Raw genomic sequence first — 27,440 nt, forward strand, 5'->3', positions numbered from 1 at the left:
CCCTAAGCCCCTAGTGTCCAGGTACAGGCGAGAATTTCTGGCGCGGCCGATGCCAAAACGCCAGCTTCCTCGTTGGTTATGGTGAAAAACCGTGGGATGTGAATCAACAAAAGACAGTAAGAAAGGTTTACGCAGGGACTTAATCTGAAAAGAATCCTTGCGACGGGTCCCTGCTGCACGTCTGCGCCTGTGTCTTCGTTGTGCCGTATCCTGGACGGGTGTGCACGTTGTTCATTTGTAAAAAGAGAGTAACTTAGCTTGAAAGGAAATCGTGCAAAAAAATGTATTAAAAATTGAAATATGAATGAATGAATAAAGCTGAGCTTATATTAGCTCATACGCACAGCCCCTTGTAAAGGGGTGTGCGGCTAGGGAGCCCCTAGCTTATTTATGCCGGTCTCGTCTAGCCGTGTCCGGGGTCTTGAACGACCTTTTAATGAGATGATGCCGCGTGGACCGGGCATTTTAAGTGTAAGAGACGCGTAGTGTGGTATTGCGTTAAAGCGGACAAAAGCTTCACGTCCCAATAGTGCTTGATGGCTACTTTTGAATGGGGCGACATGAAAGATTAGCTTTTCGCGTCGGAAGTTGTCGGGTGACCCGAACACAACTTCTAGTAGTAAGGAGCCCGTGCACTTGGCGTGACGGCCTGGCATCACTCCTTTGAAGGAAGTGCGGCTATGTCGAATTTTAGTAAGGTCTATCCCCAACTTGTGGATTGTGTCCGGATATAGCAGGTTTAAATCGCTGCCGCCATCCATCAGGACTTGTGTAAATTGTAGTCCTTCGATTATAGGATCCAATATCAGAGCAGTCCATCCTACATTTTGAATACTTCTGGAATAGTCCAGGTGGTCGAAAGTAATTGGTTTTGACATCCAATCTCGAGGTTCCGCTGGGGTGGACCGTGCGACACCTACTTTGGCGGGTGCCGCATTGTTGTTCCGTATTATCACATGAAGTGAGTTTACTGTTTTGACTTCTTGTGGGAAAGTCTTTTGTTGTCTGGCGCTCTGCTGGTGGGGTTCGTCGTCATCCTCGCTTGGCGCGTCGAGCCCCTTGTGTTCGGCGTTGAGTCGGCCGGACTGTTTGAAGACCCAACAATCTCGGTGGGTGTGGTTTGCAGGCCTTCCGGAGGTGCTGTGGATTTGACATATCCGATCCAAAATTTTGTTTAAGTTGGATAGCTCGTCACTGTTGTCCTTAAGAGGCAGTGTTTTGTTGTTCGGCCACGAGCTTTTGAATCCGGCATTGACCGCCGTGTTCTTTGGGATTTTTTCTTTATTTCGGCATTGGTCCTTTCTGCGCCGTGATTTTCCGTTTCCATCTCTGATCTCGGATGTACTCGGGTTGCTGGTGCTGCATCTTGCTAGCCAGTTGTCTTCCCCCGCGCAAAAGCGGGTCATGAGGCTTGTTAGCGCGGCCATTGTTCTCGGCTTCTCTTGGCCGAGGTGTCTGGCGAGCCATTCGTCTCGGACATTATGTTTAAAAGCTGCTAAGGCTTCGGCGTCCGGGCAGTCGACTATTTGGTTCTTTTTGGTAAGGAACCTGTTCCAGAATTTGCACGCTGACTCTCTGGGCTGTTGAGTTATGTGACTTAAATCGTCTGCATCCGGGGGGCGGACATAAGTCCCTTGAAAATTTGCTCTAAACGCGTCCTCGAGCTCTTCCCAACTTCCAATGGTATTTTCTGGGAGGCTTTTGAGCCAATGCCGAGCTGGCCCTTTGAGCTTGAGGGGTAGATATTTTATGGCGTGGAGATCGTCTCCTCTAGCCATGTGTATGTGCAGGATGTAATCCTCAATCCAGACTCCGGGGTCTGTTGTTCTGTCGTATGCCTCTATGTTTACGGGTTTGAATCCCGCTGGAAATTTATGATCCAGCACCTCATCGGTGAAACATAGTGGGTGTGTGGCGCCCCTGTATTTAGGCGTGCCGTTATCTTCGAACATGCGGCGTGTTGTGTTGCTTCCTGGGGCCCTCTTTTTTGGCCCATAAATGGACCTGACCAGGCCATCTGTTTTACGAGGATCATGTGTCGGTTTGTGTGCGGCACCGCTTGTCTCTTTTGGCCTGTCATCTGGTCGTCTATCCGGCCAGGCGGCCTCTTTGCTTTTTGACTGTGGGGGCTGTATGGCCTCTTCGTCGAATTCTGGCAGCAGCTTGCGCTTCGGGTAGCTCTTTGTTTGGTGGTCATTGCCATGTTTGTCTGCGGTCTTGAGTACTTTGCTCCACCTCATTCTGAGTATGTCTTCCGCTGTTTTGAGCTTCCGTTTTTCCTTCTTCAGACTTCTTGCAGTGGCGACAAGTCTTTTGTGAAGGTTCTTATGCTCCGGAGGTGTGTCCGGCGTGAGATTGTCTGGACTGTTGTTTTTGCCGGGCATGGATTGATTATATGATTCGTCCTGTTCGGATGGTTGCTTGGTTGCATGTTCGTCGTCCACTGGTTTGCCCTGCTCTATGCCTGGGTCATTAGGAGTGTTGTTTTGTTCGAGGCGGGACTTAGGGCGGTGTCTGCGTCGCCGTTTTGGTTGTTTGTCGGTGGAATTATCCTTTGCCGCGTCCCGTTGTTCCTCGTTATCGCTTCCTTTTGGGGTGTCCACCATATATACATCATGGGTTGGGGTGGCCTTCCAGTGCTCGGTAGGCACTGGTTCTTTGTAGTCTCCGGCATCGCCGTCCATACCGTCGATGTCTTCGGAGTCATAGTCTAGCATGTCGGTTAGATCGTCGATAGTGGCTAAAAAGTGGGTGGTGGGTGGGATTTGAATTTCTTCGTCGTCCGCATCCCAACCATCCTGACCGCCGTCCGGCTAGGGCTCTCCTGATAACGAGAGCTGCTTTAGCGAATTCAGGATGTCGCCACAGGGTGAGTGCTGAAAGATGTCCGCGACGGTGAACTCCATGATCGGCGCCCAATCGGATTCGATTGGTAGGGGCGCAGGAGGCTCGGAGTCCGGCAAGGAGTCTGGCACCTCGGAGTCACGAGCTTTATAAGGGACAAGGTTAGTATTCGGCTCCATCGCCGTAGAGGTTGCAGCTCTCGAGGCGGTGTCCAGCCACCTGTCCTCGATCTGCGCGATCGGCTCCGAACTATGGGTCGGAGCGGATTCGTGTGCGGCCTCCAAGGTTCTGTCCGGCAGCAGAGCTAAATCATGCCCATCGTGACAGTGCGGCATGCTCGGCTGTGGCTCGAATCCATCGAAGATCCAATCTCCGCGGATGTCAGCCGTGAAGTTTAGGCTTCCAAATCTGACCTGATGGCCAGTGGCGTAGCTTTCGATCTGCTCCAGATGGCCAAGTGAATTGGCCCGCAGTGCGAAGCCGCCGAACATGAAGATCTGTCCGGGGAGAAAAGTCTCACCCTGGACGGCGTTGCTGTTGATTGAAGAAGCCATCGAGCCTATCAGTGACGACACAGAGGAACTCTCAATGAAAGCACCAATGTCGGTGTCAAAACCGGCGGATCTCGGGTAGGGGGTCCCGAACTGTGTGTCTAGGCGGACGGTAACAGGAGACAAGGGACACTATGTTTTTACCCAGGTTCGGGCCCTCTCGATGGAGGTAAAACCCTACTCCTGCTTGATTGATATTGATGATATGGGTAGTACAAGAGTGGATCTACCACGAGATCAAGGAGGCTAAACCCTAGAAGCTAGCCTATGGTATGATTGTTGTAATGGTTGTGTGTCCTACGGACTAAAACCCTCCGGTTTATATAGACACCGGAGAGGGCTAGGGTTACACAGAGTCGGTTACAATGGTAGGAGATCTACATATCCGTATCGCCAAGCTTGCCTTCCATGCCAAGGAAAGTCCCATCCGGACATGGGACGAAGTCTTCAATCTTGTATCTTCATAGTCTTGGAGTCCGGCTGACGATGATAGTCCGGCTATCCGGACACCCCCTAGTCCAGGACTCCCTTAGCCGGGAAGAGGGCCGACGGCTTCCGGAGCAAGTGGGTCATGCTGGATGCCGGATGCATCAACTCTCGGCTGGCGCTGCCCACGGGGCTGCCCCAGGCCGTCGAGGCGTGGCCCCGTGTGAAGCTTGACGATCGACGGGCGAAGCTGGTGCTGGAGAAGATGAACGCTGAACTGAGGCCTAGCAACATGAAGGCGGCGAAGCTGACCGGCGCCACGCTCCTGAGGGAGTTCCTGGCGCATCGGGTGGCTCCACTTCAGGCGCACTTGCGCCCGTTGTGGAGACTCAAGGATGCGGACGCCGTCCTCCGCCTGAACTCGGAGGCCCTGGCTGATGAAGATCTGACCACAGCTCTCCACTTCCTGGTCGAAGAGGATGTGCCAAGCCTGGAGGGCGCTCCTGTCCCCTTGTTACTTCGCGATGAATGGGAGCTGGTGGTGGACACCATGCCCACCTTTGACGGGGACGGTCTGGTGCCGGAGGTGCCTCTTGAGGGCCAGGCGGCGACGACGACGGTGGAGTTATCCTCCGGCGATTCTGACGGGGGAGAGGAGGACGACGAGGAAGAGGAGGAGCATGACTCTGAGGCGACCACTAAGGAGACGGGGGAGAATTCCCCCTGGCACAGGTCCAACATCCTCCGCTCCATGCCGGACGACGACGAGGCCGACCCCAGGCAAGAAGGAGAGGACCCGCCCGTGATCCCGAAGAAGGACAGGTCGGGGCTGATCTCCCGAGGGTCTACTCCAGCCCCGGTGCTGCCCGAAGCTAGATCCAGCCCTTCTGGTGCGCCCTCCTCTACTGCCGGACCTCACGAGGTTGCGCCCCGCAAGAGGCTTGAGGGAGTCCTGGACTAGGGGGTGTCCGGACAGCCGGACTATCATCGTCCGCCGGACTACAAGACCACGAAGATACAAGATTGAAGACTCCATCCTGTGTCCGGATGGGACTTTCCTTGGCGTGGAAGGCAAGCTTGGCGATATGGATATGTAGATCTCCTACCATTGTAACCGGCTCTGTGTAACCCTACCCCTCTCCGGTGTCTATATAAATCGGAGGGCTTTAGTCCGTAGGACATAACCTCCATTACAACAATCATACCATAGGCTAGCTTTTAGGGTTTAGCCTCCTTGATCTCGTGGTAGATCCACTCTTGTAATACACATCATCAATATTAATCAAGCAGGACGTAGGGTTTTACCTCCATCAAGAGGGCCCGAACCTGGGTAAAACATCGTATCCCTTGTCTCCTATTACCATCCGCCTAGATGCACAGTTCGGGACCCCCTACCCGAGATCCGCCGGTTTTGACACCGACATTGGTGCTTTCATTGAGAGTTCCTCTGTGCCGTCGCCGATAGGAAGGATGTCTCCGCCCGTCTTCAAGGACGGTATTTTCGCCAAAGGGGCCTTGGCCGCCGGCCAAACTATCCGGCTAGATGGTTTTCTTATGACCGCCTGTCTGGCCACTGCTTCGACAATGACTTCTCAAGTCGTCAAAAGCAATCTTCGCGTCAGCTCGGAATCTGCCGAGCAGCTGGATCCAATAGAGCTCTCGTCTGTCAACGAGCTCTTGGATCGCACCGCCGCCCTGGGAGTCACTACAGACTACAATCAGATTGGGCTTAAAACCGATCTGAGAGAGATTAACTCTCCCCAGGTCACCCACCACGTCGCAGTGGTAGAGGAACAATGCGGCGACTCTTCTCCTATATTGGAAACTAGTCATGTCCGGGTTCCCGAACCCTCCATGCCGGATTTCCGCGGAGGGACGGACTTCGATCAAGCACTGAACTTAAAATCATGCATCGTTCCGGACTCGCTGGACCACGTCCAGCAATCCAAACTTCCGAATTTGGAAACTTCCCGGCCTTCAGGCCTTGAGACGGGTAGGGTTCCGGACTCAATTCCACCCACCCGCCCAGACATATGCGATCTATCTCTAATCCGGCAAGAGCCCGCTGAAACAGTACATCACTACTGGGCCAGATTCCTCCTAGTCATGGACAGGATAAAGGACTGCCGAGAGGATAACACAATCTCAATTTTTTGCAATAATTGCACGGACAAGGGAATCTTGAACGCCGTCAGCCGTCGTAAAATTACACGCTTCGCCGACCTGGCGTCCATAGTATGAAAGTACTGTGCGATGGAGAGTTTCCGGAAAACCGAAAATAATTTTTGGGACAATCCGGCCCCAACCCTAGTCCGCAACAAAAGGGTGCATTACACTCAGGCACCAGATACAAAAACCAAAAAGCAAAAACCCCATAGAGGGCACGGAACCGTACTAGAGGGACGGCTCAGCGGACCCTGTAAAATTCATAGGACAGAAGGCGCTGTCCCAACACATAGCCTTCGGGCATGTTGGATATTAACACATGAAGGTGGCCAAAAGTGGCGAGGAGCTTCTAGCCCTAGAAAACCACTCCAACAATACTGGTACGGTATCAACAGTCTTCGAGACTTTCGCATCAAATAATATGCGAAAACGAACAGTCCGCAGCCTCGCCGAAGTCTACCAAGTAGCAACAACAAATCCATGGAGCGACACAGCCATCACCTTCAACGCCAGCGACGAACCTAGATTCCGAACAGCCCGAGCACCAGCCGCACTGGTACTTAGTCCAATAGTGGACGGCTTTCGACTTACAAAGGTCCTCATGGATGGCGGCAGCGGACTAAACCTTATCTACGAGGAAACTCTTCAAAAAATGGAAATAGACTGGAACCGCATTGAGCGAAGCAGCACAACCTTCAGAGGAATAATCCCTAGCCGAGAAGCGCGCTGCACCGGAAAAATCACACTCGATGTGGTGTTCGGCTCGCCAGACAATTACAGATCCGAAGAAGTCACGTTCCAAGTGGCCCCGTTCAACAACGGATATCACGCTATATTAGGACGAGAGGCATTCCCAATTTTTCAAGCCGTACCCCATTACGGGTACATGAAGCTCAAAATGCCTGGGCCCGGCGGAATAATCACTCTCGTTAGTGATCCGGACATAGCACTCCGCGCCGAAAACAAGACAGCCGCATTAGCCCTGGAGGCACTATCCGAAGCCCTAGCAGCAGAAGAACTCACCGCGCTGCGCTCTACGGTGAATAGGGACGATGTGATACTCGACAGGAGATCCAAGTGCACCTCCTTCAAACCAGCGGACGAAATAGTAAAATTCCAGGTCCATCCAACGGACCCAACAAAGACGGCCTCCATCGGGGCACAATTGAACCCTGATGTAGACGCCGCACTGCGAGAATTCCTTTGGGAAAATTGGGACATTTTTGCCTGGCACCCCTCGGATATGCCCGGAATCCCATGCAGATTGGCAGAGCACAGCCTAAATATCCTAAAAGGATTCAAGCCAGTCAAACAGGCTCTTCGACGATTTTCCGAACCCAAAAGACAGGCAATGGGAGAAGAGCTAGCCAAACTGTTGGAAGCCGGATTCATCAGAGATATCAAACATCCGGATTGGCTAGCAAACCTGGTAATGGTACCAAAGAAGGACAAATCCTGGCGCCTATGTGTCGATTTTAAAGACCTTAACAAGGCCTGCCCAAAGGATCCCTTCCCCCTCCCCTGCATCGACCAAATAATCGATGCTACTGCAGGGCACGATTCATTGTGCTTCCTCGACGCATACTCTGGCTACCATCAAATCAAGATGGCGGAAGCAGACCAAGCCGCAACGGCATTCATCACTCCATATGGACCATTCTGCTTCAACACGATGCCCTTCGGACTTAAAAATGCCGGCGCAACATATCAGCGCATGATTCAAACATGTCTGGCCACCCAGATCGGCAAAACAGTTGAGGCATACGTAGACGACGTAGTCGTCAAAACCAAACATGTCGAAAGTCTAGTAGACGACTTGAGGCTCACATTCGACAACCTCAGAGCATATGACATCAAGTTGAATCCGGAAAAATGCGTTTTCGGCGTACCAGCCGGAAAGCTACTGGGCTTCATTGTATCCGGTAGAGGAATTGAAGCAAACCCAGCCAAGATCCGAGCTCTGTCACAACTAGATATCCCAAAAGACCTCAAGCAAATACAAAAATGGACTGGATGCGTGGCGGCTCTAAGCCGCTTTATCTCCCGTCTAGGAGAAAAGGCATTTACCCTCTATCGCCTCCTTAGGCGCACCGAACACTTCGAGTGGACGGATGCCGCCACTGCCGGACTCGAAGAAATAAAAGCCATATTGGCAACAAATCCGGTCCTGGCTGCGCCCAACCTGGGCGAACCAATGTTGTTATACATCGCAGCAACACATCAAGTTGTAAGCGCGGTACTCGTCGTCGAACGAGAGACAGAAGGGCATAAATTCCCTCTTCAAAAACCAGTGTACTACGTGTCCACTGTGTTAACCCCCTGCAAGTCCCGTTACCCGCACTACCAAAAGATAGCGTATGCAGTGTTCATGGCATCCCGAAAGCTCAGACAATACTTTCAAGAGTGTTCGCTAACAGTGGCCTCCGAAGTACCACTCAATGACATTATAAACAACCGCGACACAACGGGCAGGATCGCAAAATGGGCCATTGATCTCTTACCATTCGATATAACCTACAAACCTCGGCGAGCTATAAAGTCACAAGTTTTGGCTGACTTTGTTGCTGAATGGACTGAAGCCGAACTCCCTAAAGAGTACGGCGCATACTCCAATTGGACTATGCACTTTGACGGCTCTAAAATGTTGTTGGCCGGACTGGGGGCTGGCGTCGTATTGACGTCCCCGAGCGGGGACACAGTCCAATACGTACTTCAAATAATGTACACGGACTCCAACAACGCAGCCGAATACGAGGATCTTTTACATGGTCTCCGGATGGCAATCTCCATGGGCATTCAACGCCTACAGGTGCGCGGGGATTCAAACCTTGCAATATCCCAAAATAAATGGAGACTTCGATGCCAAGGATCCGAAAATGGCAGCATATCGCAACGCTGTCCTAAAAATGTCAGCTCGGTTTGAAGGACTCGAATTCCATCACGTAGCCCGAGATAATAACCAAGCAGCCGACGTACTGGCACGCATCGGCGCAAAACGTGACGCTGTCCCTCCAAACATCTTCCTGGAACGGCTCTTCAAGCCATCCGTACTATGGGAAGAGGAGTCCGGAAATGACAAACCGGAAAAAACCGCGCCAACCGGCGATTCAGCCGATGACATAACACCTTCAGCCCACGACATAATGGCAGTAATCGCCCGATGGACAGAACCATTCCTAGCCTACTTGCTGAGGCAGGAACTCCCCGAAGACCAAAATGAGGCCCGCTGCATAATCCGGCGATCTAAAGCCTACAAGGTCCATGAGGGAGAACTTTATAAGAAAAGCACAACCGGAGTCCTTCAAAGGTGTATCTCCGAAGAGGAAGGGCGAAACCTCCTGGCTGAAATTCATGCCGGACTAGGCGGACACCACACAGCAGCTTGGGCTCTTGTAGGAAAGGCATTCCGTACAGGGTTTTATTGGCCGATGGCCCGGGCAGATGCTCAGGACTTAGTCCAAAGATGCGTCGGATGTCAGCTCTTTGCTAATCAGAGCCATATGCCACCCACCGCCCTCAAAACTATACCCATTACCTGGCCGTTCGCGGTCTGGGGGCTTGACATGGTCGGGCCCCTCAAAGGGGGAACCCACAAGCAAAGGTACTTATTTGTCATGGTGGACAAATTCACCAAATGGAGAGAGGCCAAACCAGTCAAAACGGCAGAGTCCGGACCAGTGATAGACTTTATCTCCGGGGTAGTACACCATTTCGGTGTCCCACACAGCATCATCACCGATAACGGCACGAATTTTACGGCCGACGAGGTTAAATCACGGTGCAAATATATGGGCATTAAGCTCGATTACGCTTCAGTCTATCATCCTCAAACCAACGGTCAAGTGGAACGAGCAAATGGTCTAATAATGAGCGGCATCAAACCCAGACTAGTGCGGTCACTTACGAAATCTGACACGCACTGGGTAGAGGAGCTCGACTCCGTACTCTGGGGGCTGCGGACAACGCCCAACCGTACTACCGGATTCACACCATTTTTTATGGTATACGGCGCAGAGGCAGTTCTGCCCTGCGACATCATTCATGACTCACCTCGAGTGCGCATGTACAAAGAAAGGGAAGCCGAGCTGGATCGGCAGGACAGCTTAGACGCATTGGAGGAAGAACGCAACATCGCCAAGGCTCGCTCCGCATTCTATCAGCAGCAAGCTCGAAGATATCAAAGCAGGGAAGTACGGGCCAAGACTTACAACGTTGGCGAACTAGTTCTACGCCTGCCGGACAAGAAAAAGGACAAGCTCAAGCCCAAATGGGAGGGCCCTTTCATTATCGATCAAGTCATGACCGGCGGAGCGTACCGTCTACGAAATGCATCGGACAACCGACTCGAGCCGAACCCATGGAACGCAGCCCGCCTCCGAAGATTCTATGCCTAGCGCTGGACTAAGAGTTCGTCCCCTTCCCAATTCCAAATTTTTACACTTCAGCTGTCTTTTGTTTCTCTTTCTTCCCTTAACACTTTTCCTAAACGCCCTTAAGGACCCACTTGCGCATTGTTCGCACATACTTGATGTGCCATCCGCACTCATTATACCTGGGGGCTTCTTTTCCAGAAGCTCAATTATAAGGGCTTCATGCCCAAAACATGTGTCAAGCTTCCACATGTACCTTTTACTCACCATTATATGCATCGATATGACTTAAGTTTTGGCCAAGCTGGGTTGCCTGGCTCCTGTGCTTACCCCTACGTTCCCGATTGTTTGGCTAGGAGGTAAAGGGAGCACCTCTGCGATTGTTACTGCCGGGTCAGCCGGATGTGTACCTCAGACTGGGTGAAGCCGAAAGCTAGCGTTCTTAAGGGAATATTCGGTCGGTGACGTGAAAGATGATTTTTTACCTATTTATTTATCTGCCCCCAGATGTTTTTTTGCTTTTTTCGCAGTCCGGACATGCACCTTAGGGCATGCCTCCCAGGGAAAGGAACCCTTAACAGAACTATTCTCCCTGGAAGATGTTTCTTACTAACCATGTAATATAACATAACTAGTTGGGCACTTGTCTGATAAAGCACTAATGACCCCTACGCCTGGTCTCCATGCATACCCCGGTTGTTTCTTAACCGAGAAGGTATTCGGACACACTCCGGACTCTAGGGTCCCAAGGTTGAAGCGAAAAGGTCGGCAAAGACAAACGATCTACAATCCGGCTAGAAGGCATTTCACATGTCATTTTAAAAATACATTGTCAAATCTACTGACTGTATTCCTCCTCAGTCCCGTCTAACAGGCTGTCTAATTTACAGTCCCGTTGGGAAAATTTAGCGGCCAACTCTACTTGGCCGTATACTAAACTCACAGGGATCTCCTTCCCATCGGGCCCCACAGGTCCGATCTCGGCCATGTGGTTGGGATCCGCCTTCTTGTACCGCGTCTTCACCATGGCCCAAGCCTCCCTGGCACCTTGGCGGCAGGCCGAAATCTTCCACAAACGGAAGTGCTGCCGCATTCCCTGAAGCTTCTCCGTAAGCTCCCCAAGGCCTTCGGGCAGGGAATGGGCCGGCCATAAAGCCTGAACGGCGTCGCTCATCGCCTGCCGAACTCGTTCGAGCAGCTGCAACAGCTCGGGAAGTTGATCGCCCGTCGATACGGGCATCTCCTCTGCAGGGCGACCTGTGAGTATACCTACAGACATATTTTGTCAATTGACTTCCTCCCCGAACTCTTCTTTTCAAAGGAGTTCGCTTAAGCACTTACTATAGATGTCGCGACGAAGCCGCTGATTCTCCTTAACGGAGCCAGACAGCTCGGCCCGAACACCTTTCAGCTCTTCCCCGAGCTTGGTTTGGGCATCCTGGAGCTTGTTCCTCTCTTGCTGCACCCTATTCAGCACCCTCTCGCCGGCCTTCAGCTGGCGCAGTAATTCTTGCCTGTCCGGATCTTGTCCGGCGGCACCTGCAATGTCATTATTAGACTTGCGCGCACACCGCACAACGCTTATATTTATCAATAAAAATGTGTTACCAGGAGGGGTCTCTGTGTTTCCTCCTGCGGCAGCAAGTGCGGCCTCAAGTTGGGTCTTGCACTCTTGCAGCTCCTGAGACAGTTGGGTATTCTTCTCAGTAAGATCCTGCGTTTCAAATGATCCTTAAATCAGTTAACATAACTACTTTAAGTCTCGAGGGCTACTGGCATATATAACTATTAAATTCTCTTACCCGTATGTCTTTTACATATTGCTCCGTGGCTCTGGTAAAACCATCTCGAGCAGCACGGAGGTGCGTGTCCCCCGCGTTAAAGGCATTCAACGCCTCAGGGGAGAAGCATGCGTCACGAAATACTATTCGGTGGCGCCTATGGTTCATGGCGCTCTCCACCTCAGACTTGGTGGCGGACAGTCTGTCGGTGTCCTCTGTCGGAGGAGTATCTGGCCCGCGCCTTGCGCTCGCCTCCCCCTCCAGACCGGGTGCTGGAGCCTGGCAGGTAGGGGTCGGATTGGCAACCTCCACGCCCGCAGTCCGGCGGGCGCTTTTTCTCCTACAAAAGTCATGAGCGCTTAAAACGCTTCCTAAGGACGATGCTTCAAATAATAAACTGTGAGCTATACCTTTGTGGCAACGTTTCAGTCTGCGCCGCGATCCTCTTCCGCCTGCTGGTCCGGACTGGCCTTGGTTGGTCAGCCGCCGCGGGCTCGGCTTCCCGCCCTAGAGGCGCTTCCTACAAAACACCATCATATGCGAAGGTTAGAGCGAGGAAGAAACAATGGTGTCGGGACTTCGGTCACAATCACCTGGGAAGCCGGTTATAATCCAGGGTAGTCAGCCGTAATGGCGACTAAAGCATTGTACATGCTGAGCTGGTGGAACACCTTGTCGATTATTTCCACCTTTATGTCCAGATCCTCTTCCGAGGCCGGATCTTGGGATCTCTCTGGATCCTCGGGTTGCGGAGCTGGACTTACCATGTCCTCCACGATCCGACGTAGTTCCTGCGTCGAAGACATAATATAAGAAGCTTATACTTTGAAAACATGGGTTGGGCCCTTAAAGTGTTCGCTTACCCAACGTCGAGGGTTATTCATGGAGAACCCGTTCAACGGGTTCGTCCGGAGAAAGTCCTCCTTCTCCCCCTTGTATAGGCCGGACAGGATCGTCACCAGATCCTCGGCCGAATCCGGTCCTTTGCGGCCATGGCGGGTGGCATCGTCTTCCCCGTTGAAATCCCACATGGGGTGGCCCCTGTATTGCAGTGGCTGCACCCCCCGCGTAATGCATGTTGCCATGACTCCAATCATGGTCAACCCGGAATGGGCCAGTAACCTTATCCGGCCCATCAGATAATGGACGCTCTTGTCTTCCTCTAGTTGGGGGCTCCGCGGGCGCCAACTAAGGCGTTTCTTCAGAGGAGCAGTGCTGAATTCCGGGAGGCCGATCCGAACAGGTCCGGCAGCGGAGCGTCTTCCATGTAGAACCATTCCGAAGGCCAGTCTTCGGACGCCTTCTTAGGGGTTCCGGATGGATATCCGGTCCCGGCGATGCGCCATATTTCGGCGCCGCCCACTTGGTATATGGACCCCTCGTGAGAACGGGGTACGAGGCAGAACAGCCTCTTCCACAGTGCGAAATGGGGCTCGATGCCCATAAATAGCTCGCAAAGAGCTACGTAACCCGCGATATGCAGGATAGAGGCGGGCGTAAGGTGATGGAGCTGGAGTCCGTAGAACTCCAGGAGCCCGCGGAGGAACGGATGTATAGGAAATCCGAGTCCCCTTATCAGAAAGGGGACGAAGCATACCCCCTCCCCTTTGTTGGGACTTGGGGTAGCCTCCGCTTGCTTCCCACCTTGGTAGGTGGCCAACCCGGCTCGGACCGGGACCATGAAGGCCGGAGGGAGATATCCCTTTGCTTGAAGCGCCACCAGCTTGTTGTGCGGGACGGAACATCTCCTCCAATCTCCTGGCAGAGGCTGGGAGCGCGAGAAGAGGAGCCGCGTCGACGGTCCATGATGGAATGGATTTTTTGGTCAGAGGCGCTCCGATGAGGACTCGCAGAAGGAAGATGGTGTGATTTGGATCTGGATTCTTGCCTCTCTTATAGGCAGATTATTTGTGCAGCTAGGGGGTAAAACATTAAAGATACCCTGGCTTTTCGCATTCGTGCGACGCGTGGAAGAAGGTCATTATTGGGCGTAGAAGCCAAGAAGCGCAACATTGACAAGGAAGCCGGACATTGTTCGGCAGGAACATGGAATTTAAAGGAGAACCCGCCTTGCAACGCCGAAGATTATATACGCGCCGGACTTATCGTCATTGAAGCCTGGTTCGGGGGCTACAGAGGGAGTCCTGGACTAGGGGGTGTCCGGGCAGCCGGACTATCATCGTCCGCCGGACTACAAGACCATGAAGATACAAGATTGAAGACTCCGTCCCGTGTCCGGATGGGACTTTCCTTGGCGTGGAAGGCAAGCTTGGCGATACGGATATGTAGATCTCCTACCATTGTAACCGACTATGTGTAACCCTAGCCCTCTCCGATGTCTATATAAACCGGAGGGCTTTAGTCCGTAGGACATAACCTCCATTACAACAATCATACCATAGGCTAGCTTTTAGGGTTTAGCCTCCTTGATCTCGTGGTAGATCCTCTCTTGTAATACACATCATCAATATTAGTCAAGCAGGACGTAGGGTTTTACCTCCATCAAGAGGGCCCGAACCTGGGTAAAACATCGTGTCCCTTGTCTCCTGTTACCATCCGCCTAGACGCACAGTTCGGGACCCCCTACCCGAGATCTGCCGGTTTTGACACCGACAAGGCTCTTGGGCTTTAAGCTCGGCAGGAGGCCGTTGGAGCTCGCCGAGACTAACCAGTAAGTACTCGATCTCTGCTTTGCTCTCGTTTTGCTGTCAGGGCTTGGCATCCTCAATTGTATGGGTAGGCCGCCGCCTGCGGCGAAGAGACTAAAGGGGGACATGGTGGCCCCACTCGGGGCAAGCTCGTCTGCTGTGGCAGTGCCTTCACCTGCGGGAAGGGGAGGCAGTGGGGCTCGCACCTCCACTGCCCGATCGTCCTTGCGAGGCCAGGAGGGACGCTCTGGCGGGGGCTAGCCCCCGTGGCCCCGCTGACTCTGGAGGCATCGACGCTTGACGATGTCGCCGAGGTTGCCAAGGCTTAGGAGGTCCTAACCTTCCAGGCCGTGATTACGCTGCTGTCTTCTCCTCCCACTCCACTGGTTCCCATCTCCTCTACCTCCTCTACCGCCTTGGACCACGCTGCTGATGAGCTGAGTCAGCTGCGAGAAGATCTCCAGGGCGCCAACCCCCGCCTGGTGGCCGGGTGTGACACCTCCGATTCAATCGTACTATAATCATACATGCAAACGTGTACGATCAAGATCAGGGACTCACGGGAAGATATCACAACACAACTCTACAAATAAAATAAGTCATACAAGCATCATAATACAAGCCAGGGGCCTCGAGGGCTTGAATACAAGTGCTCGATCATAGACGAGTCAGCGAAAGCAACAATATCTGAGTACAGACATAAGTTAAACAAGATTGCCTTAAGAAGGCTAGCACAAACTGGGATAAAGATCGAAAGAGGCGCAGGCCTCCTGCCTGGGATCCTTCTAAACTACTCCTGGACGTCGTCAGCAGCCTGCACGTAGTAGTGGACACCTCCAGTGTAGTAGGAATCGTCGTCGATGGTGGCGTCTGGCTCTTGGGCTCCGACATCTGGTTGCGACAACCAGGTAGAAGGGAAAGGGGAAAAAAGGGGGGAAAGCAACCGTGAGTACTCATCCAAAGTACTCGCAAGCAAGGAGCTACACTACATATGCATGGGTATATGTGTAAAGGGCCATATCGGTGGACTGAACTGCAGAATGCCAGAATAAGAGGGGGATAGCTAATCCTGTCGAAGACTACGCTTCTGGCAGCCTCCGTCTTGCAGCATGTAGAAGAGAGTAGAGTGAAGTCCTCCAAGTAGCAACGCATAGCATAATCCTACCCGGCGATCCTCCCCTCGTCGCCCTGTGAAAAAGCGATCACCGGGTTGTCTGTGGAACTTGTCTGGGTGTGTTTTATTAAGCATCCGGTTCTAGTTGTCATAAGGTCAAGGTACAACTCCGGGTCGTCCTTTTACCGAGGGACACGACTATTCGAATAGATTAACTTCCCTGTAGGGGTGCACCACATAACCCAACACGCTCGATCCCATTTGGCCGGACACACTTTCCTGGGTCATGTCCGGCCTCGGAAGATCAACACGTCGCAGCCCCACCTAGGCACAACAGAGAGGTCAGCACGCCGGTCTAAATCCTATGCACGCAGGGGTCTGGGCCCATCGCCCATTGCACACCTGCACGTTGCATACGCGGCCGGAAGCAGACCTAGCAACCTCCATTACAAAGGAAGTCACGTTATGCGGTCCAATCCGGTGCGCGCCGCTCCGTCAATGACGTCAAGAAGGCTTCGGCTGATACCACGACGTCGAGTGCCCATATCTTTCCCACGTAGTTGGTTAGTGTGTATAGACCAAATGGCCAGACTCAGATCAAATACCAAGATCTCGTTAAGCGTGTTATTATGAAGCAACCGCGGACACCGACCAGGGCCAGGCCCACCTCTCGCCTAGGTGGTCTCAACCTGCCCTGTCGCTCCGCCACAAAGATCCACACAGAGGGCCGTCGGGACAAAGGTCCTTTCAGCCCCCAATCCGTTAATCACTCGCGGATACTCTTTGAGCGGACCCGACTTTAGTCACCATCTGTAGTATGTATATATGTATAGTATATACCCGTGATCACCTCCCGAGTGATCACGGCCCAATAGTATAGCAAGGCAGACTGACAAGAATGTAGGGCCAATGATGATAAACTAGCATCCTACACTAAGCATTTAGGATTGCAGGTAAGGTATCAACAGATGTAGCAACAATGTCAGGCTATGCATCAGAATAGGATCAATGGAAAGCATTAACATGCTACACTAAGCTAATGCAAGTAGTATAGAGGAGAATAGGAGATATCTGGTGATCAAGGGTGGGCTTGCCTGATTGCTCTGGCAAGAAGGAGGGGTCGTCAACTCCGTAGTCGAACTGGGCAGCAGCAGCGTCGGTCTCGTAGTCTACCGGAGAGAAGAGGGGGAAGAAACAATGAATACAATGCAAACAGATGCATATCGATGCATGACATGACAAGTAACGATGCTAGGTGTGCCCAATCGCGGTAGTAGGTGATACCGACGAAGGGGGAAAACATCCGGGAAAGTATTCCCGGTGTTTCGCGTTTTCGGACCGGTGAACCGGAGGGGGAAAGTTGCATGTTCGGTATGCTAGGGGTGTGTGGCGGACGAACGGGCTGCGTATCCGGATTCGTCTCGTCGTTCTAAGTAACTTTCATGTACAAAGTTTTTCCATCTGAGCTACGGTTTATTTTATATTAATTTTAAAAGATTTAATTCATTTTTAGGATTTATTTAATTCTTTAAATTCAACATTATCCAGAACAGTGCACGCTGACGTCAGCATGACATCAGCGGTCAATAGAGGCGTTGACTGGTCAACTGACGTGTGGGTCCCATTCGTCATTGACTGATTAGTCTAATTAGGGTTTAATTAAACTATCTACTTAATTAGATTAATTAAACAGGATTAACTTAATTAATTCATTAACTATTTTAATTATTAATTAATTAATTAATTATATATTTATTTTTATTTCGTTTTTTTAGAAAAACATTTTGGAGTGGGGCCCCATTGTCATAGGGCCACTGGGGTCTATTGGGTCGGGCGTGCGGGCACACGGGCGCGGGCACGAGCGCCCGATGGGGCGAGCCCGGGCGCTGGCCTCGGGCTTGATCAGCAGCGCAGGCGCCGGTGAACGTGCGAGCGGCGACGGAGAGAGGCACACCGAGTGGGGCAGAGAGGAGAGGAAGGGTCGCTCACAGCATTGGAGAGAAGGGGTTGGCGAGGCGTGTTGGCACCGACGAGGAGGAGGAAGCAGGCCGGCGGGGAGGTCTGGCGAGGAAGCTCCGGCGATGGCGTTGAGCGACGGGGGTGGAGCTGGGCCGAGGTAGTGTGCAGCGGCGGCGTAGGGGGCGGCTTCGGGCGACGGTGAGGTCCGGCGACGAGGTGGCCGCGGTGGCGACAGACAGGGTTAGTCGAGGGGTCGGGGCGACGTGGGCGTCGGCTGCCCCGACCGGATCCACACGGGGCGGAGGTTTGAGGAGGCGAGTCGGCGATAACGGGGTAGCGCCGTGCGGTGTCGGCAAGGTGGCGGCGGGGTCTGCGCGGCGATGGGCGACGCGGTGGCTTCGACGGGGGGTGGGGGCGTGGTCGCCCCGATCTGGATCGGGGGAGTGAGGGTGAGAGAGCGAGTGGGGGGTGCAAGGTAGTAGTGGGTTAGGGTTTCCCCTGGTGGGGATATGAAGGGGGGTGGGTCGGCCGACTGGGCCAGGTGGGCCGGCCTGGTGCCTACGAGGTCGTGGCCCAGTGGGGCGGAGGAGGCCTTTTCTCTTTCTTTCCTTGTGTTTTGTTTTTTTTCTTTTGTATTTTCTTTCTTTTATTTATTTTCTCTTCTGTTTTAATTCAATTTAAAATATTTGTGCATTTTATAAAACTGTGTCTTCTACACCATAATTATCTATGTAATATTTAGTACAAATCGAACATTTTTACTTTAATGTTTGAAAACTTTTATTGTTTTCTTGTAATTAAATTTTGAATTTGTTTCGATTTTGAATTATCTAGAGTTTATCAACAGTAACCGAGGTGACGTGGCATCATTAGCGGGAGATCACTGTAGCTTAATTATCTGGGCGTCACAATTCTCCTCCACTACTAGAAATCTCGTCCCGAGATTTAAGCGGTGGAGTAAGGGGGAAAAGTGCTGGTAGCGAAAACCTAACGAGTCTTCTCGTCTTTGGTTGCTCTTCTCGAAGAGGTCGATCCATTACATTGATGTCTTCAGTTCTCTGCTTCGGGTCATCATGATGAAGTTGTCGTCCTTCCTTGGGGATCTTCATCGTACTTACAGAAAGGATAAGGGGTAGCTTCAAAAAGACAGACCTTTACAAGGTTGACTATCTGGTCGATAACATCGAGGAAGGTGGCGGAAGTTACTCTCGAATTGAATCTTAAGAAAATATCGAGAGCAAAGTAAGGAGGTACCATGAGAAGTTTCAAACGGATAGGCAAGTGTTCGATGCCTAATCAGAAGGTGAAAGGGGTTCAGGGCAACGAGAATAAGTATTGCGTCTGATACCAAAATAGATCACTTGGGACGGTGGTCCGTGAATTACATACGAGTCCACACGCGAGGAACAACTTTGGGAACAGGGGTGTACAAGAGAGTCAGGTTTCGATCATGTGGAACTGTGGGTTATGGGGCCACCATGTGGATTAACAGTAGGAAGGGACTTGTGACGTCTTGTACGACCATGTAAGCATGGCATGTCAGAGGATAGTCTGTCGGTTATGTCGGCAACAACGTCGGTACCAAGGCGAGGGACGAAGAGAACCATTTTCCTGCTCGTTAGGACGAGGCGGACCAATAGGCAAAGTTCTCGTCCATCAGTGGTTACCGGAATGCTATCGAGAAATGCAACAGGGTCTTACTGACACGGTTGTACACTAAGGTGTTTACATAAGCAGAAGAACATTACTGCTTAGATCATATGGATCACAAGGAAGGTTAAACAAATTAATGGAAAGGAATATGTGTTTAAACACATATTTCAAGGTATATCCTTCCCAAGGACAAGCCGAGCATGATATCCATGACAGGATATAATGTAGAAAATCCTTTAGGTAAGGGGAGAGAAATTTCATGACATTACCCATGCAACGGTGTTTGGATAATTGAGTAAGAAACATTTAGCATTGGGCTTCAAATGTTCTTGTTGAAAATCGGAGTACCATAGACATGCTTCGAGATAGCATTGGCATGGTCATCAGGTGAAGATCAAACTTTAGAAACACAAAGGATTCATCGGAAACAACTTATTGGATAAGTCTTACAATTTCCTCATGGAAGAATGGATGGCCTTGCTGAAAAGGATACTATAACAATAGGGACTCGGGCCAGGTGTGCTAGGCATGACATCACCTTACCGGGTCATATAAAGACCAATGTTATAACTTTTGAAAATATGTTCCAACCATCATATCAGATCAAGATTCAGATCTGATTGGTGTTAGGATACCTCAGACTCAGGATCCTGAGACAAAAAGGTGTGACACGAATTGACAAGAAGACACCATAAGATTCTTGGGAAATGAACTATGGAAGCGAGTTCCGAAACAAGAGTTCATCAGTAAACCAAGAAGAGGATGAGGCGGTGGCTGGTGGACTCAGCGACAAACCATCAACATTTCCAAAGGATGGATTTCCACAATTATGTGAACAAGGAGATAACATTTGCCAGATCAAATGGTATAATGATGTATGCTCGAGGAAAACCTACACAATTAAACATTGGTTGAAAGATGCACCCATAATATGGGCTTAGGTAGCATGATCAATGTTTAGAATGGTGATTCAATAACAAATACACAAAGAATGAAACTATCATTCATTAACTTACAAGCAATAGTGTTGCTAGAAGTTTTGAATTTTACACCTCACAGTCCATTTCTTGGTATTCCGGTTAGAAACAACACGGAGACCAAGAAATGAATGGAGACGGTGATAAGTATTACTATATCAAGAATTTCTTGAGAGGTTGTGAAATTCTCATGACATTCCTGACATAAAGATGGTAATACTCCAAGGTAAAGAAGAACAAATGCTGGATAGCAAGGAACTCAAGGTATACCACAAAAACACAAACAAGTTTGTGTTGGAGGGAAGGCAGTAGAGTGGTTGATGATAACACTAATCATCGAGGGCAAGGATGGTCTTTCTCATCATGAATTCAATTGATATCCTGGAAGAGCTCAGAATGATGATGATGATCATGACACATTTGTCGATTTCATGAAGATGTAATCGATCGGCGATGACATCAAGTCAAAGGAATGATGAAGAAAAAGGTTATTGGAACCATGGGTACGACACAAAATCGAAATCAAGTTTGCTGTTCAAGGAGAAATGATACGACGAGGAAGATCGATGTAAGACTAGCTCACTGTCGAAATTTGTGCTCCGGGAAGAAGGATCAGGTAGCACAGTTAAACTTGCACGATATAGCCAATCAGGCTATGAATGACTTGAAGGATTAATGAACTCATAAGCAACAAAGATTACTTAGAGTTATTGAATTGGAGTGCGGAATTGATTCACTTATCGGTGTTTTTGAGTGTTTAAAAACTCGGAGCCCGTGAAAAATTCGAATCTGTATGGATGTAGTACTTGATGAAGAACTCATAAGAGGTTATGCAGTTCCGTGATAATCTCGAGCTACCAGGGGGTAATACTTGACGACAGATCAAAATAGAGGTTGGATAGGTGTAATGATCTGCAGAAGACAGGTACTTCAACTCGTCCGAGAAAAGGAATCAAAGAATATCAATATGGTCGGAACCAAGATTGCGAAAGACTAGATCCCAGATATAAGATGAACTTATACCAAGGGAATAATTAATTTAAGAGTAGCTTCCATGATAGGATCTACATCGTGTCCATGGGCATGAACACAAAGTTCAAGGTCGACTCCCAGTTCTTCAATGTATAACCTTTCATTCACTGCTCTAGATAAAAATGATTTCAGTGTCAAAACCTACCTGGTGAATTACCAGAGGAGTATGACCCGTGAAAACTTTCGAGTTCACACAGACTAAGGAAGGCATAGGTTCAACCCATCGGGGCTTCTTAGAACATATACCATGAACTTCAAGAGTAAATAACACAAGCTCAAAACTAGAGCATAGTTGACAAAAGTAGAGGATACAATTTACCAAAGGCATTATGTATCGGGTAAAGAACTCATAAGAATTTTGGTTATGAAGTACATTGTCAAATAATAACCCGGCAATGGGTATGGCGGTCCACAATGGGGCTGATGTGAGTATCGGTACTCAATCAGAGGAAGAAGGAATGCCAAGGCATCAGATTGTAGAAACAAATGACTTATTCCAAGCTTAATGCAAAGAATTTTATGATTTCCAAATTAAGGGATCAAAAGCAATCATTCTGATCGAAAATGAATAAGTTCGATAGACTTAGAAGCACAACCGATCAAGCCATTTATTGGTCAAGAACTAGCTCATATCCAAATGTCGTCTGAGCCGGAAGGATAATCTTAGATTCGACTGATGATTGTGAACATTCGCAATGTATTGAATCAAAGGACTCAAAATGATAAAGACAAAGGATGCCAGGATTTTTAGAAGGTCGAATAGCATTTCGAAGAATTTTTGTGAATTACATGGATTAACTGAGGATGAGCAGATACTCAGTAAGTGCGAGAAATTATTCGTAGGGTGTATTCATGTGGTAAGAACTGCAAGGCAGTAGGCACAAAATATTCTCGGAACAATAGAAAGGATTTCAAGGTATCTTGTAATAACAAGATCAACCGGGAGTAAAAGTAAGAACGACAAGTGTATGTATTTATCCATAGGGATATTTCGGTGGTAGGGAATTGCAAAAGCAACGGGCACAAAGTCTCAAAAGAGTATCGGAGAGTAGCTTCGAAATCTTCTGGTGCAGCCAGAGATCATCTGGACTGAAAGGGCTCTCCGGGAGAAAGTGTTTTCGAGAACCTAAAGTTAGATTTTAGAAAATCATTTAACCCGAATAGAAGAGAGATTAGAATCTCAGAGTATAGACGAGGAATAAAAGATCTTAATACCACCCAATGGCGATGTGGGCCCATGGGCCGCACAGCCATGTTAGTTGTAAAGTCTAGACTCGACTTCGGCCAAGGAGTGTGGAAGGGGGATTCCTACAGGCAGTCGGCTCTGATACCAACTTGTGACGCCCCCGATTCAATCGTACTATAATCATACACGCAAACGTGTACGATCAAGATCAGGGACTCACGGGAAGATATCACAACACAACTCTACAAATAAAATAAGTCATACAAGCATCATAATACAAGCCAGGGGCCTCGAGGGCTCGAATACAAGTGCTCGATCATAGACGAGTCAGCGGAAGCAACAATATCTGAGTACATACATAAGTTAAACAAGATTGCCTTAAGAAGGCTAGCACAAACTGGGATACAGATCGAAAGAGGCGCATGCCTCCTGCTTGGGATCCTCCTAAACTACTCCTGGACATCGTCAGCAGCCTGCACGTAGTAGTAGGCACCTCTAGTGTAGTAGGAATCATCGTCGATGGTGGCGTCTGGCTCCTGGGCTCCGGCATTTGGTTGCGACAATCAGGTAGAAGGGAAAGGGGAAAAAAAGGGGGGCAAAAGCAACCGTGAGTACTCATCCAAAGTACTCGCAAGCAAGGAGCTACACTACATATGCATGGGTATATGTGTAAAGGGCCATATCGGTGGACTGAACCGCAGAATGCCAGAATAAGAGGGGGATAGCTAATCCTGTCGAAGACTATGCTTCTGGCAGCCTCCGTCTTGCAGCATGTAGAAGAGAGTAGAGTGAAGTCCTCCAAGTAGCAACACATAGCATAATCCTACCCGGCGATCCTCCCCTCGTCGCCCTGTGAAAAAGCGATCACCGGGTTGTCTGTGGAACTTGTCTGGGTGTGTTTTATTAAGTATCCAGTTCTAGTTGTCATAAGGTCAAGGTACAACTCCGGGTCGTCCTTTTACCGAGGGACACGGCTATTCGAATAGATTAACTTCCCTGCAGGGGTGCACCACATAACCCAACACGCTCGATCCCATTTGGCCGGACACACTTTCCTGGGTCATGTCCGGCCTCGGAAGATCAACACGTCGTAGCCCCACCTAGGCACAGCAGAGAGGTCAGCACGCCGGTCTAAATCCTATGCGCGCAGGGGTCTGGGCCCATCGCCCATTGCACACCTGCACGTTGCGTACGCGGCCGGAAGCAGACCTAGCAACCTCCATTACAAAGGAAGTCATGTTACACGGTCCAATCCGGCGCGCGCCGCTCCGTCGCTGACATCAAGAAGGCTTCGGCTGATACCATGACGTCGAGTGCCCATATCTTTCCCACGTAGTTGGTTAGTGCGTATAGACCAAATGGCTAGACTCAGATCAAATACCAAGATCTCGTTAAGCGTGTTATTATGAAGCAACCGCGGACGCCGACCAGGGCCAGGCCCACCTCTCGCCTAGGTGGTCTCAACCTGCCCTGTCGCTCCGCCACAAAGATCCACACAGAGGGCCGTCGGGACAAAGGTCCTTTCAGCCCCCAAATCCGTGAATCACTCGCGGGTACTCTTCGAGCGGACCCGACTTTAGTCACCATCTGTAGTATGTATATATGTATAGTATATACCCGTGATCACCTCCCAAGTGATCACGGCCCAATAGTATAGCAAGGCAGACTGACAAGAATGTAGGGCCAATGATGATAAACTAGCATCCTATACTAAGCATTTAGGATTGCAGGTAAGGTATCAACAGATGTAGCAACAATGTCAGGCTATGCTTCAGAATAGGATCAACGGAAAGCAGTAACATGCTACACTACGCTAATGCAAGCAGTATAGAGGAGAATAGGCGATATCTGGTGATCAAGGGGGGGGCTTGCCTGATTGCTCTGGCAAGAAGGAGAGGTCGTCAACTCCATAGTCAAACTGGGCAGCAGCAGCGTCGGTCTCGTAGTCTACCGGAGAGAAGAGGGGGAAGAAACAATGAATACAATGCAAACAGATGCATATCGATGCATGACATGACAAGTAAGATGCTAGGTGTGCCCAATCGCGGTAGTAGGTGATACCGATGAAGGGGGAAAACATCCGGGAAAGTATTCCCGGTGTTTCACGTTTTTGGACCAGTGAACCGGAGGGGGAAAGTTGCGTGTTCGGTATGCTAGGGGTGTGTGGCGGACGAACGGGCTGCGTATCCGGATTCGTCTCGTCGTTCTAAGTAACTTTCATGTACAAAGTTTTTCCATCTGAGCTACGGTTTATTTTATATTAATTTTAAAAGATTTAATTCATTTTTAGGATTTATTTAATTCTTTAAATTCAACATTATCCAGAACAGTGCACGCTGACGTCAGCATGACATCAGCGGTCAATAGAGGCGTTGACTGGTCAACTGACGTGTGGGTCCCATTCGTCATTGACTCATTAGTCTAATTAGGGTTTAATTAAACTATCTACTTAATTAGATTAATTAAACAGGATTAATTAACTTAATTAATTCGTTAACTATTTTAATTAATTAATTAATTAATTAATTAATTATTTTTATTTCATTTTTTTAGAAAAACGTTTTGGAGTGGGGCCCCATTGTCATAGGTCCACTGGGGTCTATCGGGTCGTGCGTGCGGGCACACGGGCGCGGGCACGAGCGCCCGATGGGGCGAGCCCGGGCGCTGGCCTCGGGCGTGATCAGCAGCGCAGGCGCCGGCGAACGTGCGAGCGGCGACGGAGAGAGGCACGCCGAGTGGGCAGAGAGGAGAGGAAGGGTCGCTCACAGCGTTGGAGAGAAGGGGTTGGCGAGGCGCGTTGGCGCCGACGAGGAGGAGGAAGCAGGCCGGCGGGGAGGTCCGGCGAGGAAGCTTCGGCGATGGCGTTGAGCGACGGGGCGGAGCCGGGCCGAGGTAGTGTGCAGCGGCGGCGTAGGGGGCGGCTTCGGGCGATGGTGAGGTCCGGCGACGAGGTGGCCGCGGCGGCGACAGACAGGGTTAGTCGAGGGGTCGGGGTGACGTGGGCGTCGGCTGCCCCGACCAGATCCACACGGGGCGGAGGTTTGAGGAGGCGGGCCGGCAATGACGGGGTAGCGTCGTGCGGTGTCGGCAAGGTGGTGGCGGGGTCTGCGCGGCGACGGGCGACGCGGTGGCTTCGACGGGGGGTGGGGGCGTGGTCTCCCCGATCTGGATCGGGGGAGTGAGGGTGAGAGAGCGAGTGGGGGGTGCAAGGTAGTAGTGGGTTAGGGTTTCCCCTGGTGGGGATATGGAGGGGGTGGGTCGGCCGACTGGGCCAGGTGGGCCGGCCTGGTGCCTGCGAGGTCATGGCCCAGCGGGGCGGAGGAGGCCTTTTCTCTTTCTTTCCTTCTGTTTTGTTTTTTTTTGTATTTTCTTTCTTTTATTTATTTTCTCTTCTGTTTTAATTCAATTTAAAATATTTATGCATTTTATAAAATTGTGTCTTCTACACCATAATTATCTATGTAATATTTAGTACAAACGGAACATATTTACTTTAATGTTTGAAAACTTTTATTGTTTTCTTGTAATTAAATTTTGAATTTGTTTCGATTTTGAATTATCTAGAGTTTATCAACAGTAACCGAGGTGACGTGGCATCATTAGCGGGGGATCACTGTAGCTTAATTATCCGGGCGTCACACCGGGCGCCTGGAGCTGGTCTCCAGCTGGGATCGCTCTGACGCCTCCGTCTGAGCGGCACTGAGCCAGGTTGTGACAGCTTCCGAGGAGGAGAAGTGTTGTAGGGTCAAACCCTAGGAAGGATCTTTTCACTCTTGGAGGGGGAAAAGGAGGAAAAACTCAAGAACACCAAGAACACAAAGAACAAAATCTCTCAAACAAACCAAGTATCACATCAACTAGAGTGGCACACATAAGATCCACATGATTACAAGATCAATACAAGGAGAGTAGCACTTGGTAAAATTCTTCCCACTATGTGAGGTCTTGATAATCTTCTCCAAGAGGAGGCCTTGATAATCCTATGGATTCTTCCCAAGGTGGGGGCTTGAGCTCCTAGGAGGAGGGATACAATGAGCAAAGGCTCAAAATGTGTAGTCTAATATTTCCTATCCTTCCAAATGACCTAGGGGGTGCATATATATAGTCTAGGGGAGAAACAAGGCAAAAGGAGGGGGATACAAGGCCAAAAAGACCATCAACGTGCGGTTGGGCGACGGGGGCCGGGTACCCGGTCAACTTGGGCCGAGCACCCGGGCTGCTCAGGGGCCGGCTGGCAAGTGGCCGGGCACCCAGGGTCCAAGTCCCAGGCACCCGGTGGTGGAGCTGGGGCAGGCCGGGCGAGGGGGCCGGGCACCCGGAGGCCCAAGTCCCGGGCACCCGGGGAGGGGCAACAAAGAGCTTGTAAGCAATAGAGTGAGCCATTTGCATACATATATCATCTTGGTCATCGCATACATACCATAGTTGGGATTGAAGACGGCATGGTTCTCTCATAGGTAGGTGCACAAGCGTATCTTGCCCATTTGAGCAATCAAGCTAGTGTCTCTCGAGCATTCGCACAACAAGAGCATTTTCCGTGGATGCACATTTTGAGCTCACCCCTTGGTTGTGTGGATCCCATCTATCTTCCGTGTGTGTGTACCTAGTGACACCGTTGGGTTTGATCTATTTGCTTTACTTGCATTTTTGTGAACCTTCTCAACCTTATCGATATCTTGACTAACATTTGCTTGAAATTTTTGCCACCATCCTAACCGAGCTCCTCCATAAGC

Source organism: Triticum dicoccoides, chromosome 2B (assembly GCF_002162155.2).
Source record: "Triticum dicoccoides isolate Atlit2015 ecotype Zavitan chromosome 2B, WEW_v2.0, whole genome shotgun sequence".
Lineage (NCBI taxonomy): Eukaryota > Viridiplantae > Streptophyta > Magnoliopsida > Poales > Poaceae > Triticum > Triticum dicoccoides.